The 19,700-nt window shown below is 38.9% G+C and overlaps 1 protein-coding gene across 1 annotated transcript in view; it reads right to left on the bottom strand.

Moving 5' to 3' along the window:
* Positions 1-19,700, bottom strand: part of LOC106082578 (protein Wnt-4) — a 117,088-nt gene that overhangs the window by 17,162 nt on the left and 80,226 nt on the right. The gene's annotated exons all lie outside the window — the stretch shown is intronic.

Here is a 19,700-nt window from a genome sequence, read left to right on the forward strand (position 1 = left end):
AAAAAAAAAAAAACATACCAAATGTCTGTCAACTCAGCAAAAATTAGATGTTCTAGAAACCGAGCAAGGATAATCGAGAGACCGGTTTATATGGGAGTCTATATCAGGTTATAGACTGATTTGGACAGTACTCGGCACAGTTGTTGGAAGTCATAACAGAATTCCACATGCAAAATTTCAGCCAAAACGGACAAAACTTGTGGCTTCCAGGGGCTCAAGAAGCCAAATCGGGAGATCTGGTCTTATAGGAGCCATATCATGTTATATTCCGATTTGGACCGTACTTGCTACAGTTTTTCAAAGTCATAAGAGAACACTATGTGTAGAATTTAAGCCAAATCGGAGAAAAATTGTGGCTTTTAAGGGCTCAAGAAGTCAAATCGGAAAATCAGGTCATATGGAATCTATGTCAGGTTATAGACCGACTTAGACCGTACTCGGCACAGTTGTTGGAAGTCATGGGAGAGCACTGTGTGCAAAATTTAAGCCAAATCGGCTTTCAGGGGCGCAAAAAGCTATCGGTTTATTAGTTTATAGACCGATTTAGACCGTACAACAAACAAGTAAAAAGGCGTTAAGTTCGGTCGAGCCGAACTTTGGATACCCACCACCTCGGGTATATATGTAAACCACCTTTCGTCAAAATCCGGTGAAAAATGCATACATTATGCCCCATAGCAGCTATATCGAAATATGTTCCGATGTGGACCAAATACTTATAAGCACAAGTCATTGTTCAATTGTGTATAAGTGTCTAAGTTTTATTAAAAATGCATTTACTTTCTTTTAAAAAATTCGCAATAACTTTTTGGGCAACCCAATATATCTAAAAATAAACCGATCTGAACCATATACGACACGGCATCTATATCCAAATATGGGCCAAGTTTCAGAAAAATGTCGAAGAGCCTAACACAACACACTGTCCCCAATTTCGGCGAAATCGGACAATAAATGCTCCTTTAATGGCCCCAAAATCTAAAATCGAGAGATCGATCTATATGGCAGCTATATCCAAATCTGAACTGATCTGGGCCAAATTGAAGGAATAAGTCGAGTGGCCTAACTCACAGTCTCAAATTTCAGCAAAATCGGATAATAAATGTGGCTTTTATGCGCCTATGGATCTCCCGAATTTACTTCTTATGCCTCTAGAGGGCCCTATTTGTATCCGATTTAGCAGAAATTGTGCATATAGTGTTTTGCTATGACTTCCAACAACCATGCCAAATATGATCCAAATCGGTTGATAGCCTTATATAGCTGCCTTTTAGGCCGTTCTCCCGATTTAACTTCTAAAATAGTGCACGTTACGTTTCGCTATGGCTTTCAATGGGCGCGCCAAGTATGATCCAAATGGGTTTTTAATCTTATACAGCTCTCCTTAAAAACCAATAAACCAAAAAAAAAAATGGGGGGTATATTAATATCGTCCTATGGTTTGTAACACATTGAAATATTAATCTCAGACCCATCAAAATATATATATTTTCTTGATCGTCTTGAAATTCTCAGTCGATTTAGCCCTGTCCATTCTTCTGTGGAAAGCTTGCAATCTTTCGAAAAAATTAAGCTAGCCGCTTGAAATTTTGCATGAATACTTCCTTTTAGTGTAGATCGGTTGGGATTGCAAATGGGCCATATCGGTCCATGTTTTAACATAGCTGCCATATAAATCCATCCTGGATCTGGACTTCTTGAGCTAAGAAAGATCCAAACCGGTTTTTAATCTAATAAAGGGTGATTTTTTTGAGGTTAGGATTTTCATGCATTAGTATTTGACAGATCACGTGGGATTTCAGACATGGTGTCAAAGAGAAAGATGCTCAGTATGCTTTGACATTTCATCATGAATAGACTTACTAACGAGCAACGCTTGCAAATCATTGAATTTTATTACCAAAATCAGTGTTCGGTTCGAAATGTGTTTCGCGCTTTACGTCCGATTTATGGTCTACATAATCGACCAAGTGAGCAAACAATTAATGCGATTGTGACCAAGTTTCGCACTCAGTTTACTTTATTGGACATTAAACCAACCACACGAATGCGTACAGTGCGTACAGAAGAGAATATTGCGTCTGTTTCTGAGAGTGTTGCTGAAGACCGTGAAATGTCGATTCGTCGCCGTTCGCAGCAATTGGGTTTGTGTTATTCGACCACATGGAAGATTTTACGCAAAGATCTTGGTGTAAAACCGTATAAAAGATGCTGTTGGACGCAACGTTACGGTGAATGGCGATCGCTATCATTCGATGCTCACAAACTTTTTGTTGCCAAAAATGGAAGAACTGAACTTGGTTGACATGTGGTTTCAACAAGATGGCGCTACATGCCACACAGCTCGCGATTCTATGGCCATTTTGAGGGAAAACTTCGGAGAACAATTCATCTCAAGAAATGGACCGGTAAGTTGGCCACCAAGATCATGCGATTTGACGCCTTTAGACTATTTTTTGTGGGGCTACGTCAAGTCTAAAGTCTACAGAAATAAGCCAGCAACTATTCCAGCTTTGGAAGACAACATTTCCGAAGAAATTCGGGCTATTCCGGCCGAAATGCTCGAAAAAGTTGCCCAAAATTGGACTTTCCGAATGGACCACCTAAGACGCAGCCGCGGTCAACATTTAAATGAAATTATCTTCAAAAAGTAAATGTCATGGACCAATCTAACGTTTCAAATAAAGAACCGATGAGATTTTGCAAATTTTATGCGTTTTTTTTAAAAAAAAAGTTATCAAGCTCTTAACAAATCACTCTTTATAACTTCCATATGAACCGAACTTGGATCTTGATTTGTTGAGCCGCTAGAGGGCGCAATTATTATCCGATTTGGCTGAAGTCTTGTACGAAGATATTTGTATGTACTTGCTGTTAACTGTTCAAATCCGTTCATAACCTGATATAGCTCCCGTATAAACCGATCCCGGATCTTGGCTGCTTGAGCCGCTAGAGGGCGCAATTATCATCCGATTTGGGTGAAATTTGGCACAAAGTATTTCGTTTGGACTTTTAACAACTGTGCTAAGTATGGTCCAAACCGGTTCATAACTTGATATAGCTCTCATATAAATTCATATTTCCTGATCATACTTTTTAGCCTACAGAGGGCGCAATTCATAACCGATTTGGCTGAAATTTTGTACAACGAACTGTTAATTTTACTTTTGAGCAACTTTAGGGCACAATTCTTATCCGTTTTGGCTGAGATTTGGCACAATGACTTCTACTTTGGACTCCAATAACCAAACCAAGTATGGCCCCAATCGGTTCATACCTTGGTAGAGATTCTTGGTATTGCTTATGAAGAGATATCAGGCAAAGAACTTGACAAAGGCGATCGATGGCGTGGAGGAGGGTATATACGATTCGGCCCGGTCGAGTATTGCTTATGAAGAGATATCGGGCAAAAAACTTGACAAATTCGATCCATGGCGTGGAGGAGGGTATATAAGATTCGGCCCGTTTTACTTTTACTACTGTCTTTAATATGTTTTTTTTGTGCATATTACTACCAAAAACTACAAATTTGAAAATTCTAGGGTTCTTATGATCACCAATCACAAGAGAACTCATGCTACTCTTCTATGCCGACGACATCGATATCATAGGTCGGTCACCGGAAGTAGTAACTGCAGCCTTTGAAATAATCGAAAGCGAGTCAGTGAAAATGGGTCTGGCAGTAAATGGAGATAAGACGAAATGGATGGTTTCAACTCCCAGAAAGCCTTGCACAACCAAACAGATAAAGAAAATGGAGAAAGTTGGGAACCACAACTTTGAGACAGTCAGAAATAGGTCGGTCATCGGAAGTAGTAACTGCATCCTTTGAAAGAATCGAAAGAGAGTCAGTGAAAATGGGTCTGGCAGTAAATGGAGATAAGACGAAATGGATGGTTTCAACTCCCAAAAAGCCTTGCACAACGAAACAGATAAAAGAATGGAGAAAATTGGGAACCACAACTTTGAGACAGTCAGTAACATGTCGGTTACCGGAAGTAGTAACTGCAACTTTTAGAGAATCGAAAGAGAGTCAGTGAAAATGGGTCTGGCAGTAAATGAAATGATAAGACGAAACTCCCAAAAAGCCTTGCAAAACCGAACACATCAAGAAAATGGAGAAAGTGGAACCACAACTTTGAGACAGTCAGTAACTTTATCTACCTCGGCACCGCCATAACCGAAACAAATGACACCAGTTTTGAGATTAAGCGAAGAATAATACTGGCAAACAGATACTAGTTTGGACTAAGTAAGCAGTTTAGAAACAAGGCCACCTCTCGACAGACGAAGATTACTCTATACAAGACACTGATACTACCCGTGCTGTTATATGGTTCTGAAGCATGGGTACTTGTGAAAGCAGATGAGGCAGTGCTTGGAGTATTTGAGAGAAAGATTCTTCATAAAATATATGGACCAGTTTGCGTTAATGGAGAATATAGGCGACGTATGAATCACGAGGTGTATGACGACGATATCATAGTTACACGCATCAAAATACAACGGCTGCGTTGGCTAGCTCATGTTGTCAGAATGGATGATGAAACTCCAGCGAAGAAGTCTTTTGAAGGCAAACACGGTGGTACACGCAAACCGGGAAGACCAAAAGCCCGATGGAAAGATCAAGTGGCGGAAGACACCTCGAAACTTGGTGTCAGAGATTTTAGATTGAGCGCTTTTCTACGTTCGGCTGTGGAACAAATATTCTGCCATAGCTAATTAAAGTAAGGTAAAGTGTTCATATTTCAATATTTCAGTTTTCAAAATTTTTGCGTAGATTTTGGTTGTTATCAAAAATAATTTATTTGTAATTAGTACCATTTTTAGTACCTTTTTAAGTACCAATAATTTTTTAATTTATCTAATCGTAAGGCTAGTTTCATCAAATTCTTTCTTGACCTTTCATTTAAAACATGCATATTTTTGTAACGTATGAAGTCGGTCATACTTGTCGCCGTTCCACCCTATTATACTCATTCATCATTTGCACTTTGCTATGCATAGGTGCATAATACAGCCAATGAAGATGATGACGATGATTAGTTGGCTAAAGGCAAAACTACTTAAAGTATTAAACAACTGTAAAAGAGTTCACATTGGTATTCTGACTGCATAGTCATTTGGATGTTGATTGAAGTAAAGCAAAGCAGGGGAAGGGAGAAGGGGTGGTTGCCACTTGAAGTTTGCGCTGGCCACTCGAATAAGCGGTAGCCACAAAAATAACTGAGGTAACATACCTAAATGCGACTACTACACGAATTGTTGGCAAAACTTAATCCTTTTGACAAAAGAGCACAATGCAAATACAAAAGACTACTCTTCTCATCATTGCTATAGTAGCCGTCGCAGAGACGCTAACAGGCAAATTACAAATGGTCTTACATACAAAATGCCATGAAATGCAATTAGGCCTTAAAGAGATTCCCCAGGCTCATGGAGGGAAAGTGGGAGGATAAACTACCAGAGGATAGAAATTCATACCAACTGGCGGCAGTTTTCAGACAACTATTATTGGCCAATGACTAGCAATGGAGGGGGCCACAAACAAAGAGACGACGGCTCAGGCCTATTTTGTGTAATGTTATTACTTTCTCCCCTTTCAAAGTGTGCCTTTGCCTTCTATCCTAAATATATCTTATTGTCATTTAAGCGGTAGAATGGACGGACAGACCTATGAACGTATGAATGACACAAGCAGCTAATATTGAAATGTTGATTGCAACTAAAACTTCTACTCTATGTCTTTTGATTTGTAACAAAATACATACATATGTGTGGTGTTGTTGTTTGTCAATGGATATGGGGTATTTTATAACAAAAACAAAGGGAGATGTGCAAATGTGTAGGAAAAAAAACTTGCATTAAAAACTTTTAATATGACAATAATCGAAAGTTGGAGTAAGAAAGAGACATCAAAGAGGTCGAGGTTAAGAACATGGTAATTTTTTCGCATTTTATATCTATTGCTTTGAATCAGTTTGTGCTCTCTGTTTCATCATGGAATTGCTCATACATCTATTGTTATTCTCCCCTACTCACTCTCCTGCATTAATATAATATCTTTGAAGACTTCAGGCCTTATTTTGTATATGGCTTGACTTTTGTAGGAGTGCTTGCAAAACGCCTTTTGCCTAATGACAAACAGTATGAAAATTAAGTCTGGCGTTTGTTTGCTCTTTTACATAAATTTTGCAACTGCTACAAGTCCATCAACTAAAGACGATGGTGATGATGTCTTCATAGCAGTAAGCCCAATGAAGTTATGGTGGAATCCTAACAATTTTTAATTGGTTTTGATTGATTTTTGTTCATGTCCATAGGCCTACAAGAAGAGACAGGAATATAGAATGCAGCCTAAAGAAATGCATTTTCATGGCACATTGGCTAAGAGAAATTATTGTGGGATTAAAGGCAACCAACAAAAAATTTTCATAAGGAAGCCAAATTGAGGGCTCATCTAGAAGTTATTGGTTTGTTTGTTGTAGGTTTTAAGATATATTTGTTTGTTAAAAGAATATAAAAGCTCTATTTAAAGTTTTGAAATTAAACTTTGGTTAACTTGGTTTGCTTTGTGTAAACATAAACTCTTTGAGCCACTGTCAGCATAAACATTGTCTTAGGCCATCAATCACAATTTAATTGCAAGGCCAATATCTCTCTTGGTACAAAAAAAAAAAAACAATCATTACAATCACAATCACAATCATTTGCCTTAATGTAATTTAATAACAATTTGTTTATTCTGCATTTTTTCACAAGTATTTCCTTTTTGTTATGTTTACACATTTGCAGGTAATTAAGGGAATTTGTAACTAGAATTTAGAAAGTGCATATGTATTATTTTCGTAGAAAAATTAAGAGAAAATGTTTAAGGCACACACAGTATTTGAAAGTCAAAATAAAATACGTCATGCAAAATTTCAGCCAAATCGGAGTCAAGTCCCCAGATCGGTTTATATGATAGCTATATCAGGTTATGGGCCGATTTGAACCCTACTTGGCACAGTTGTTGGATATCATACTTCGTGCAAAATTTTATTCAAATCGGATAAGAATTGCGGCCTCTAGTGGCTCAAGAAGTCAAGATTCAAGATCGGTTTATATGGCAGCTATATCAGGTTATTGACCGATTTGAACCTAATTAAGCTCAGTTGTTGAAAATCATAGCGAAACACGTCGTGCAAAATTTCATTTCAATCGGATGAGAATTGCGCCCTCTAGAGGCTCAAGAAGTCAAGAGCCAAGATAGGTTTATATGACAGCTATATCAAAACATGGACCGATATGGCCCATTTACAATCCCAACTGACCTACACTAATAAAATGTATGTATGCGTGTTTTCGACAGACAGACGGACGGACGGACCGACGAACGGATAGACGGACGGACATGGCTAGATCGACATATGGGGTCTCAGACGAATTTTTCGAGTAGTTACAAATATAATGATGAAATTAGTATACCCCCATCCTATGGTGGAGGGTATAAAAATCAGCAAAATACTATGCAGCGTTTTTTAGCGTGTGAACTCAAATGGCTGACAAAGGTCTAGCTACATGTCTTGTTTTTAGTTCGCTTGTGCCGTAATACCATAAGTTTAATTATATTTTCATTAAAGGCCTGCAAAAACCACGTTTTTGTGTAATGGAGCCTTCCTTCAAAAACTATTGCGTTAGTTGCGCATTGTCATCATTAATCGCGAATCGAAACAACCATGATGACATATGATGCTTTGGCATTCTCTATACTACTGTTGTCAAATTTGATGTGTTTGTTTGTACATAAAGCCAACAAAATTCCAACATTTATTTTCGTGCTCATTCATAACACATCTCACTGTCCCAAATTTTGGCAAAATCGGACAATAAATGCGCCTTTTATGGCCCCAAAACCTTAAATCTAGAGATCGGTCTATATGGCAGCTATATTCAAATCTGGACCGATCTGGGCCAAATTGAAAAAGGATGTTGAAGGGCCTAACACAACTCACTGTCCCAAATTTTGGTAAAATCAGACAATAAATGCGCCTTGTATGGGCGCTAGACCTAAAATCGAGAGATCCGTCTATATGGCAGCTATATCCATATCTGGACCGATCTGAGCCAAATTAAAGAAAGATGTCGGGGGCTCTAACGCAACTCACTGTCTCAAATTTCAGCAAAATCGGACAATAAATGCGCCTTTTATGGGCGCAAGACCTTAAATCGAGAGATCGGTCGATATGGCAGCTATATCCAAATCTGGACCGATCTAGGCCAAATTAAAGAAAGATGTCGAAGACCCTAACACAACTCACTGTCTCAAATTTCAGCAAAATCGGATAAAAAATGTGGCTTTTATGGGCCTAAGACCCAAAATCAGCGGATCGGTCTATATGCGGTCCATTATCGAACTTAACCTGCTTATGAACAATAAAAGAATCTGTGCAAAGTTTCAGCTCAATACCTCTATTTTTAAAGACTGTAGGGTAATTTCAACAGACAGACGATGGGTAAATAGTTGTTGGGTAAATTGGGTAAATACCCGGTTATTTTCCCATATGGATGATTTCTTATTATTTTTTGTATATAAACCTGACCTTCTGTTCTCATAAAATTGGGGTTGCCCAAAAAGTAATTGCGGATTTTTTAAAAGAAAGTAAATGCATTTTTAATAAAACTTGGAATGAACTTTAATCAAATATACTTTTTTTACACTTTTTTTCTAAAGCAAGCTAAAAGTAAAAGAAGAAAGAATGCAATTACAGAGTCACAAGCTGTGAAAAAATTTGTCAACGCCGACTATATGAAAAATCCGCAATTACTTTTTGGGCAACCCATAGTTACATATAGCCGCTATATAGACCGATCTCCAGACTTAAAGTCTTGAGGCAATAAATTCGTAATCTTTCATCCGATTTCGATGAGAATTGGCACAGTGAGTACAAATCGGACCATATTTGAATATAGCTGCCGTATGCACCTATCTCCAGACATAGCGTATTGAGCCGATAAAAGTTGTATTTTTCATCCGATTTTGATAAAATCTGAAACAGAAAGTTATGGTACCTCTCTACATATTTATGTTGAACATCGTCCAGATCTTATTATATTTGGTACAGCTGCCATATACACCGATACCGCGATATAGAGTATTTATCCCATAAAAGGAGCATTTTTATCCGATTTCGATGAAATTTGAAATAGCGAGCTTTGGTACCCCTCCACACCTTTTTCTTGAATATCGTACAGATTGGACCATATTTGGATATAGCTGCCATACAGACCGATCTCCCGATATAGAGTTTTGAGCCCAGTTTCCTCCGATTTTGATGAAATTTGGAACTCACTGTTCATTGTTTTGATCTGAACGATATTCAACAAAAAGATGTAGGGGGTTACCAAAGCTCACTATTTTAAATTTCATCGAAATCGGATAAAAAATTCTCCTATAATAGGCTCAATACAATATGTCTGGAGATCGGTGTATATAGCAGCTATCAATCTTGAATAAAAATACTTAGTTGGAGTGACGAATCGGCCTATATCGCAGCAATATCCAAATATGGTCCGATCTGTACGATATCCAACAAAAAGGTGTAGAGGTCTACCAAAACTCATTTCATCAAAATCAGATTAAAAATGCTCCTCTTATGAGCTCGATACTCTATATCGGAAGATAGGTCTATATGGCAGCTATATCCAAATATGGTCCGATCTGGCCCACATTCAACAAATAGAAGTAGGGGTCTAGCAGAACTCAATGTGGATACAGCTGCCATATAGACCGATTAAGGGTCTGAAGCCCCTAAAAGCTGCATTTATTTACCCGATTTCGCTGAAATTTGCAATATTGAGTTGATTAAAGCCTCCCAATATCCGGCTTTAAAATGGTTCAGATCGGTCTATACTCAGATATAGCTGCCTTACATACCGATCTGCCGGTTTAGGGTCTAAAGCTCATAAAAACAGCATAATTACTCGATTGCGATGAAAATTGAGACAGTGAGTTATTCTAAGCCTCCCGTCATCGGACCCTAATATGGACCAGATCGGATCATATTTCGTTATATGTAGCTGCCATATACACCGATTTACAGATTTAGGGTCTTAAGCCCATAACAGTTGCATTTATTAACCGATTTGGCTGAAATTGGAAACAGTGGGATGAATTAAATCTACCGACATTCATATTGAAAATGGTCTACATCGGACCATATTTTGATATAGCTGTCATATAGACCAATCCGCTAATAAAGGGTCTTAAACTTATAAAAGTTTTTTTTATTACCTGACTTCGCAGCAATTAAGAATAGTGCGTTGGATAAAGCCTTCCAATGTTTGAACCCGAAATAGTCTAGACCGGACTATGTTTAGATATAGCCGCCACATAAGCCGATCCACTGATTTAGGGTCTTAAGCCGAAAAAAAAGCCGCATTTATTACCCGATTTCGCTGAAATTTCAAACAGTTTTCCAGTTTTCAAGCTTCCCGTCATTAGACCAGGATATGGGCAGAATACACCTAAAATACCGGTACGCGTGCTTAACATTTAAATAGTTTAAACGCTGCTAAGATTGTCGTACCATCACTGTCGTGCAGGACATATGAATAGATAAGAACATAGGGTGGCTATTCATCCACTTACTGGCTCATTTCTCTTGTATATCAATCCTGTTAATTTTTTAATGAGATATTTTGGTTATAGTTTATCTACCGTTCTATCTGTTGAGTTTTGGAATTTTAGTATTCCTTGGTCTTTATCCTTGAGTTCTTGTTGACATTTCCTAAAACGCTTCATATAGATAAACTATAGATAAACTTTTGTAAAAATGTATGTTAAAATAAGCCCACATACTTCGAAGTTTCAACACTCACAACTTAAAGAGGGCTCTCATTGAGCTCAGAATATAGAAAACTTTGGTCCCCTGTATGGGGGTGGCATAACAAAACGCAAAAATAAAAAAGAAATGCGTAAAACATTACGCCATGGCTTGGTTATGTAGTAAGCAATTTATGCTCACATGGCACTAATATGCCAACGTAAGTATGAGCAAGTTCACACACGCACACTCACATGAACTTCTATTTCAATTAATTTCAATTTTTATTACATTTCAATATTTCTCGAACAATTGATTGCAGCTCGATTATGAATATCGAGTCTTAATGTGATGGAGTGCTGTTTTCTGTTCCTTTTGGTTTGCCCCTTCTTCGGAACTCTGCTGTTCTTTTCATTGTTCTGCTAGGGCTAGTTGTGAGTGTTTTCTTTTTTTCCTTCCTCTCGTGTAACCCTTCGTGTGTACTCCTCTCACCAGCGCAAGTGGTTTATTTCGTTTTCTATTTTTACTAGTCTCACATGTTAAGGAAGTATAGACGCAGTTTCAGAGCATAGCCACAGTTGCTGAGATGCTCACGATGTTGATGAGGCCAATGATGATGGAGATGGAAATTCTGCATTATGAGGCGTTTTAAAGGCATAAATTAGAATTTTTATTATGGAAGTTTGCTGCAAATATGCCCCATTGCAATGTGCCTCACTGAGAGTGGTGGCAGCAAGAACAATTCCAAGTGATTAACATACTTTTTTGCAGTTGCCCCCCTTCAGCTTCAACTTTTTCTTTTCTACTCAAGAGTTTTAGCAGTGGGGCTTTACTCTCATGGTGATGTGGCATGTGAAACGCATTGCTGAGGACGGGCCACCCCAAGCTCAGCTCAGTTTAATAAAGATCTCAATCTTTATCTGTCATATTACGTCCGTTATTTATATACCAACATACTTGTTAATTTTACAACTCATTTGTTAAACAAATATGCGTAAGCTAAGAATGAAAAAAACTAGAGTTCAAGAGGAGGGTGAAAGTCAAGGCCTCCTTTAAAAAGGCCTGGAGATAAGAAAATTTCAATGTATCCAGTCAGATTTTCTTGGAAAATATAAGCTTTGAAAATTTTTTCTATGGAACTAAAAGGTTGACAACATTTTCCGCAGCAATAAAAAAAAAATCAACATTCGAAAAATTCTAATTCGTTGATCTATTTAGGCATTAGGTCCTTGATTAAAAGACAAGGTTTCTTGTACTTTCAAAACGTAGATCCAGGATCATATATAAATACAACAAGTAAAAGCGTGATGAGCCGAGTCTTGGGAACCCACCACCATGGATTCTGCCAAAAATGTATACAAAATAAAAGTTGTAGGGCATACATTTATTCTACATACCAAACTTCTGTCAAACCAGCAAAAATTAAAGCTCTAGGAACCGAACAAGGATGATCGAGAGACCGATTGAAATGAGAGCTATATCAGGTTATAGACCGATTTTGCCCGTATCTGGCACAGTTCTTGGAAGTCATAACAAAACTCCACATGCAAAGTTTCAGCCAAATCGAACAAAAAATTGCGGCTTGTAAGGGCTCAAGAAGTCAAATCGGGCGTCCGGTTTATATTAGAGCTATATCGGGTTATAGACCGATTTGAACCGTACTTGACACAGCTGTTGCAAGTTATAAAATAACACCACGTGTAAAATTTCAGCCAAATCGGACAAAAATTGCGGCTTCCAGGGGCTCAAGAAGTCACATCTGGAGACCGGTTTATATGGGAGCTATATCAGGTTTTATTCCGATTCGGATCGTACTTGGCACAAATGTTGGAGGTCATAACGGAGCACTACATACAAAATTTCAGCCAAATCGGACAAAAAATGCGGCTTCCAGGGGCTCAAGAAATCAAATCGGGAGATCGGTTTATATGGGAGCTATATCAGGTTATAGACCGATTTTAGCCGTACTTAACACAGTTGTTGGAAGTCATAACAGAACGCCACATGCCAAGTTTCAGCCAAATCGAACAATTGAGGCTTCCAGGGGCTCAAGAAGTGGAATCGGGAGACCGGTTTATATGGGAGCTATATTAGGTTATAGACCGATTTGAATCGTACTTGGCACAGTTATTGGAAGTTATGAAATAACACCACGTGCAAAATTTCAGCCAAATCGGACAAAAATTGCGGCTTCCAGGGGCTCAAGAAGTTAAATCGGGAGATCGGTTTATATGGGAGCTATATCAGGTTATAGACCGATTTGAACCGTACTTGGCACAGTAGTTGGAAGTTAGAACAAAATTTTACATCCAAAATTTCACCAAAATCGAACTAAAATTGCGGCTTGCAAGGGTTCAAAGAGTCAAATCGGGAGATCGGTTTATATGGGAGCTATATCTAAATCTCAACCGATATGACCCATTTGCAATACTCAAAGACCTTCGTCGATATTAAGTATCTGTGTGAAATTTCAAGCGGCTGGCTTTTCGTGTTCGACGTCTATCGTGATAGCGACAGACGGACGGACGGACATGGCTCGATCGATTCAGAACGACGACTCGATCAAGAATTATATATACCTTATGGGGTTTAGACGAATATTTCAAGGTGTTACAAAGGGAATGACTAGATTAGTATACCCCCATTCTAAGGTGGTGGGTATAAAAATACCACGAACATATTATCCGATTTCGCCTAAATTTGAGATATTGAGTTGACTAAAGCCTCCCAAAACCCTGTATTCAGATATAGATGCAGTATAAACCGAGCTGCCGTTTAAGGATCTGAAGCCCATAAAACTTTATTTATTACCCGATTTCGCTGCAACTCTAAATAGTCAGTTATTTTAAACCTCCCTACATCTGACCCAAATATGGTTCAGATAGGAAGCTTTCAAGATTTAGCTGCCATATAGACCGATCTGTCGATTAAGCGCCTGAAGCTCATAAGAGCTTTATTTTTCACCAGATTTCGTTGAAATTTGAAATAGTGAGTTGTTTTAAGCCTCCCTACATTCGATCCAGATCAGACTATATAGATATATATGCCTCATAGACCTTCCGTCCGTCAGTCTGTCTATCGAAAGCACGCTATCTTTCGAAGGAGTAAAGCTAGGCGCTTGAAATTTTGCACAAAATCTTTTTATTAGTGTTGGTCGGTTGGGATTGTAAATGGGCCATATCGGTCCATGTTTTGATATAGCTGCCATATAAACCGATCTTCTTGGCCTCTAGAGGGAGCAAATCTTTCCCGATTTGGCTAAAATTTGGCATGACGTGTTTTGCTATGACTTCCAACAACTGTACCAAGTATAGTGGAAATCGGTTAATAATCGGTTCATAGTCATATGAACCGATCTGGGGTCTTGACTTCTTGAGCCTCTAGAGGGCGCAATTCCTATCCGATTTGGCTGGAACTTGGCATGACGTGTTTCGTTATGATTTCCAACGACTGTACTTAGTATGATTCAAATCGGTCCATAATCTGATATAGCTGTCATATATACCGATCTGGGATCTTGACTTCTTGAGCCTCTAGATGGCATAATTGTGATCCGATTTGGCTGAAATTTTGTAAAACGGCTTCTCCCATAACCTACAACATACGTGTCAAATATGGACTGAATCGGTTTATTGCCTGATACAGCTCCCATATAAATCGATCTCCCTTTTTTATTTCTTGAGCCTCTAGAGGGCGCAATTCCTATCCAAGTTGGCTGAAACTTGGCATGATGTGTTTCGTTATGATTTCCATTGACTGTAGTTAGTATGATTCAAATTGGTCCATAACCTAATATAGCTGTCATATAAACCGATCTGGGATCTTGACTTTTTGAATTGGCTGAAATTTTCTAAAACGGCTTCTCCCGTTAACTTCAACATACGTGTTAAATATGGTCTGAATCGCTCTATAGCCCATATAAACTGATCTCCCTATTTTACTTTTTGAGTCCCTAAAGGGACTTCTACTATGGTGTCCAATACTCATTTCAATTACGGTCCGAATCGGACCATAACTTGATATAGCCTCAATAGCATAGCAATTTTTATCTTTTATCCTTTGTTACCCCAAAAAGAGATACCGGGAAAAGAACTCGACAAATGCGGTTCATGGTGGTGGGTTCCCAAGATTCGTCCCGGCCGAACTTAGCACGCTTTTACTTGTTATTATTATTTTTTTTCCTTTAATTTTTCATTTCCAATTAAAGCTAAGCACAAAATTTCACGGTTTATTTTCCTATGGGGCCTTAAATAATTCTGCTAAGCTCTTCATTTAGCCGCTGTTATTGGCTGCAGCATATTGGCAGCAAGACGGAAAAGTTTTGAGGAGTTTTTTGCAAGGGTTTTGTGCCAAGTTTGGTTGAGAACCAGTTTATGGGATACAAGTATACAGCATGCTATGCCTGCCATCCATGCTTCAATGATGGGGTTATGAAAATGGATTCTAAATTAGCAAATATTGATGAGTATCTTAAGAACATTACAAACAACTTAATTCTGAAGCAAATACCCATCATAATCATCATCAGCGTTTAGAGCATAAAACTCTATGTTTGCATAGAAATGCAATTGGTGTACACAGGGAAAAAATGGGTACAAGAGGAAAAATTTATTAAATATTTATATCACTCGTACTGAGTTAAGAAGACAGAGGTTATGTATTCATGGTAGGTATGCCATTTGAGGCACCACTGTGGCAAAAGGAAAACTTTAAACTATTAGTTTGAAAATCGAAAAACCATTTCTACCATACTCGATGGGATTCTCCAATGAGTCATCTAAATGATATAAAAAAGATTGCCGCCGACATTCGATCCTGGGCACATGGAGCCGTTGTCGTTGTCTAGCGTTCGAAGCCATTAATACAACTTCCAACAGGTGCACAGAATCATGTGTATACCATGGGAGTAGTGTAATTCTGTAGACAAAAACCTGCCATTACATAAAAACACATGCATTGGGAAAAAGTACGGCTAATAGACAGGGTTGTCGAGGGTGGTTAATGTGGAATTTGTATCATAGAGGCATTTTCGCTATAAATTCGTTACAAGTACAACATACAAATGTACGGCCCTTGAAGCCTTCACACTTAATATGGCTGATGAGTAATTCTAAACCAAATTACGAAACGCGTACCATAGTGGTTGGTTTGTTTTGCGATCTCTGGCTTTGCTTTTCCATTTGCAAAGAAAAACATCTCCTATCATTGAGCTCGTCGGAGTCCACCGTAGCGCAGAGGTTAGCATGTCCACCTATGACGCTGAACGCCTGGTTTCGAATCCTGGCGAGACCAGCAGAAAAATTGTAAGCGGTGGTTTTCCCCTCCTAATGCTGGCACCATTTGTGAGGTACTATGCCATGTAAAACTTCTTTCCAAAGAGGTCTCGCACTGCGGCACGCCGTTCGGACTCGGCTATAAAAAGGAGGCCCCTTATCATTGAGCTTAAACTTGAATCGGAGTGCACTCATTGATATGTGAGAAGTTTGCCCCTGTTCCTTAGAGGAATCTTCATGGGCAATATTTGCATTTGCATCATTGAGCTCGCCTCGAAAGAGATACAAACAAAAATTGAAAAATTTCTCAAAATTCGATACAAAAGTAAGACCTATTGTAGAAGTTTTGTAACATATATGAGGACAGACGAGCAAGGCTATATTGTATGAGGAACTCAATCTTATATGATGACCCTGGCCATGTATTTCTTCTCTTTTCTTGGAGGACACACTTTTTTCATTTTAACCCCCTTTTTCACCTCACTATTTTTCCCAGTGTTTTCTTTTTTTTTTCATCATTTCATATCATTAAAAGATGACCACCCATGATTAGTATGCCTTGGACTTGCATGCAGCAAAATAAACTGCCAACAAAACAGGTGGCAGATATAAACGCCACCATTAAAGCCTCCTCTGTTCATTTAACCACCACCTGCATCCAATTGTTAGCCAATCATCGAATAATGAAGTCTTCATTTTGATATCTTCGACAAAATGAGACAAAATTGAATAGTGGCGCAAAGCAATTTTAATGCAAATGAACACTGGCGATTTCATAGCCTCAATATGGGGATTGGAAAATGGCTATAAAGAAGGTGATAATCTTTCTCGTAGCATAAAAAGGTGGTGTAGAGATAGAGGGGGAAAAGGGAGTTGCAAGTACATGTTTAACTAGAACTATAATTTTTATGGATTTTTGTTTACTTGCATGGCAGTTGGTTGAGAAGTACTAGCAAAATGGGGGAAGGAACGCCTATGGACATTGATGAAGAAAACGTCGAGCAACAGACATTTTTTAAGACCTGGAATCTTACAAAGCAAATGCTCCCTGTATTTGTTTGGCATCAAGAAATGTCCCTTCTATACAGCCAAAGCTAAAGTGTAGGAACCCCACAAACATTAATCGTGACTGTCCAAATATCTTTAAAATAAAAATTACTTTACTTCAGACTTTAACATAAATTCCCCATATTTCCTTAAATTTTTTTGGAACTCGGCAAAATATTTCTTCATTTACAGTGACTGACGACCTATCTATCACCCACATTAATTAAAGCACAAAACGTGAGCCTAAAGTCAGTCAAGGCGTGTATTGCGTGCGTGAGGTTCCTCCTCCTGTAGTAATGTTCGCTTGCTTATTGTTGCTTTTCTAGAATTGTGCAGCAACAGCGTCCACATTTTGGAGGGGGTGTTCCCCCATTCTCTTCTACTCTAAAACAAATCGGTAGCAATAGCATTTCCATGTTGGTCGTAAGAATGTCGTAAAAGTATTTTTATTGCATTTGCTTACATTTTATGATACACACGCACTCCCAGCTGACTATTTCCCCTGATATTTGAAATCTGTGTGAACTCCACTCTCCTCTGCACATCACCTATGGCTTTAGAGGAGGATATGAAATGAAAATGAAATGTTGGAATTTATAAAATGTTTAGTCAGCATTCATGTTCTCGAGGTTGCAGCCCACCTTAATGATAAACATTTCATTTGCATGTAGTAGGGTCGTAGAGTTAGTTATGGTATAGCTTGCTCTGTTAAGGCTGTAGATAAAGGAATTTTTATTTAATTGGGCAGTTTTTTTTAGAAATGTGTTAGTAGCGAAAGGATTATAGCAGATTTTATCAATTGCAAAAGTTCAAAATATTGACTTAATAAGGTTTGAGCAAACTACAAGCCATTCAAGGGTTTTTTGAAAACAAATATTTACGGAGACAATTTACCATTTGAAAATAGCAAAAAAACATACCAGCTGGGAATTAAAAAAATCTGAAATTCCTTAGGAATCTGGAATAACTTAGGAATTTGGGATTCTTTAGGAATCTGGGACCCTTAGGAGTAGGGGGTTCCTAAGGAATGGTGGATTCCTAAGGAATGATGGATTCCTAAAGAATGGTGGATTCTTTGAGAATCGTGGATTCCTAAGGAATGGTGGATTCTTTGAGAATCGTGGATTCCTAAGGAATGGTGGATTCTTTGAGAATCGTGGATTCCTAAGGAATGGTGGATTTCTAAGGAATCGTGTATTTTTAAGGAATCGGGGATTTCTAAGGAATCGTGGGGATTACGTAGGAATCGGGGATTCCTTAGGAATCGGGGATTCCTTAGGAATCGGGGATTCCTTAGGAATCGGTGATTCCTTAGGAATCGGTGATTCCTTAGGAATCGGTGATTCCTTATCAATCGGGGATTCCTTAGGAATCGGGGATTCCTTAGGAATCGGGGATTCCTTAGGAATCGGGGATTCCTTATGAATCGGGTATTCCTTAGGAATCGGAGATTCCTTAGTTAGGAATCTTGGGAATCGAGGATTTCTTCGGAATCGTAGATTCCTTGGGAATCGGGGATTCCATAGGAATCGGGGATTCCATAGGAATCGGGGATTCCATAGGAATCGGGGATTCCATAGGAATCGGGGATTCCATAGGAATCGGGGATTCCATAGGAATCGGGGATTCCATAGGAATCGTGGATTCCTTAGGAATCGTGGATTCCTTAGGAATCGTGGATTCCTTAGGAATCGTGGATTCCTTAGGAATTGTGGATTCTTTAGGAATCGTGGATTCCTTAGGAATCGTGGAGTCCTTAGGAATCGTGGATTCCTTAGGAATCGTGGATTCCTTAGGAATCGTGGATTCCTTAGGAATCGTGGATTCCTTGGGAATCGTGCATTCCTTGGGAATCGTGGATTCTTTGGGAATCGTGGATTCCTTAGGAATGGTGAATTCCTTAGGAATCGTGGATTCCTTGGGAATCGTGGATTCCTTGGGAATCGTGGATTCCTTGGGAATCGTGGATTCCTTGGGAATCGTGGATTCCTTGGGAATCGTGGATTCCTTGGGAATCGTGGATTCCTTGGGAATCGTGGATTCCTTGGGAATCGTGGATTCCTTGGGATTCGTGGATTCCTTGGGAATCGTGGATTCCTTGGGAATCGTGGATTCCTTGGGAATCGTGGATTCCTTGGGAATCGTGGATTCCTTGGGAATCGTGGATTCCTTGGGAATCGTGGATTCCTTGGGAATCGTGGATTCCTTAGGAATCGTGGATTCCTTAGGAATCGTGGATTCCTTAGGAATCGTGGATTCCTTAGGAATCGTGGATTCCTTAGGAATCGTGGATTTCTTAGGAATCGTGGATTTCTTAGGAATCGTGGATTCCTCAGGAATCGTGGATTCCTTAGGAATCGTGGATTCCTTAGGAATCGTGGATTCCTTAGGAATCGGGGATTCCTTAGGAATCGGGGATTCCTTAGGAATCGGGGATTCCTTAGGAATCGGGGATTCCTTATGAATCGGGGATTCCTTACGAATCGTGGATTCCTTAGGAGGAATGGGATTCCTCAGAAATCTGAAATTTTATTTTTTGAACCTGGGATTCCTTTGGAATCTAGGATGCCTCAAG

The sequence above is a fragment of the Stomoxys calcitrans genome, chromosome 3 (genome assembly GCF_963082655.1).
Source record: "Stomoxys calcitrans chromosome 3, idStoCalc2.1, whole genome shotgun sequence".
Lineage (NCBI taxonomy): Eukaryota > Metazoa > Arthropoda > Insecta > Diptera > Muscidae > Stomoxys > Stomoxys calcitrans.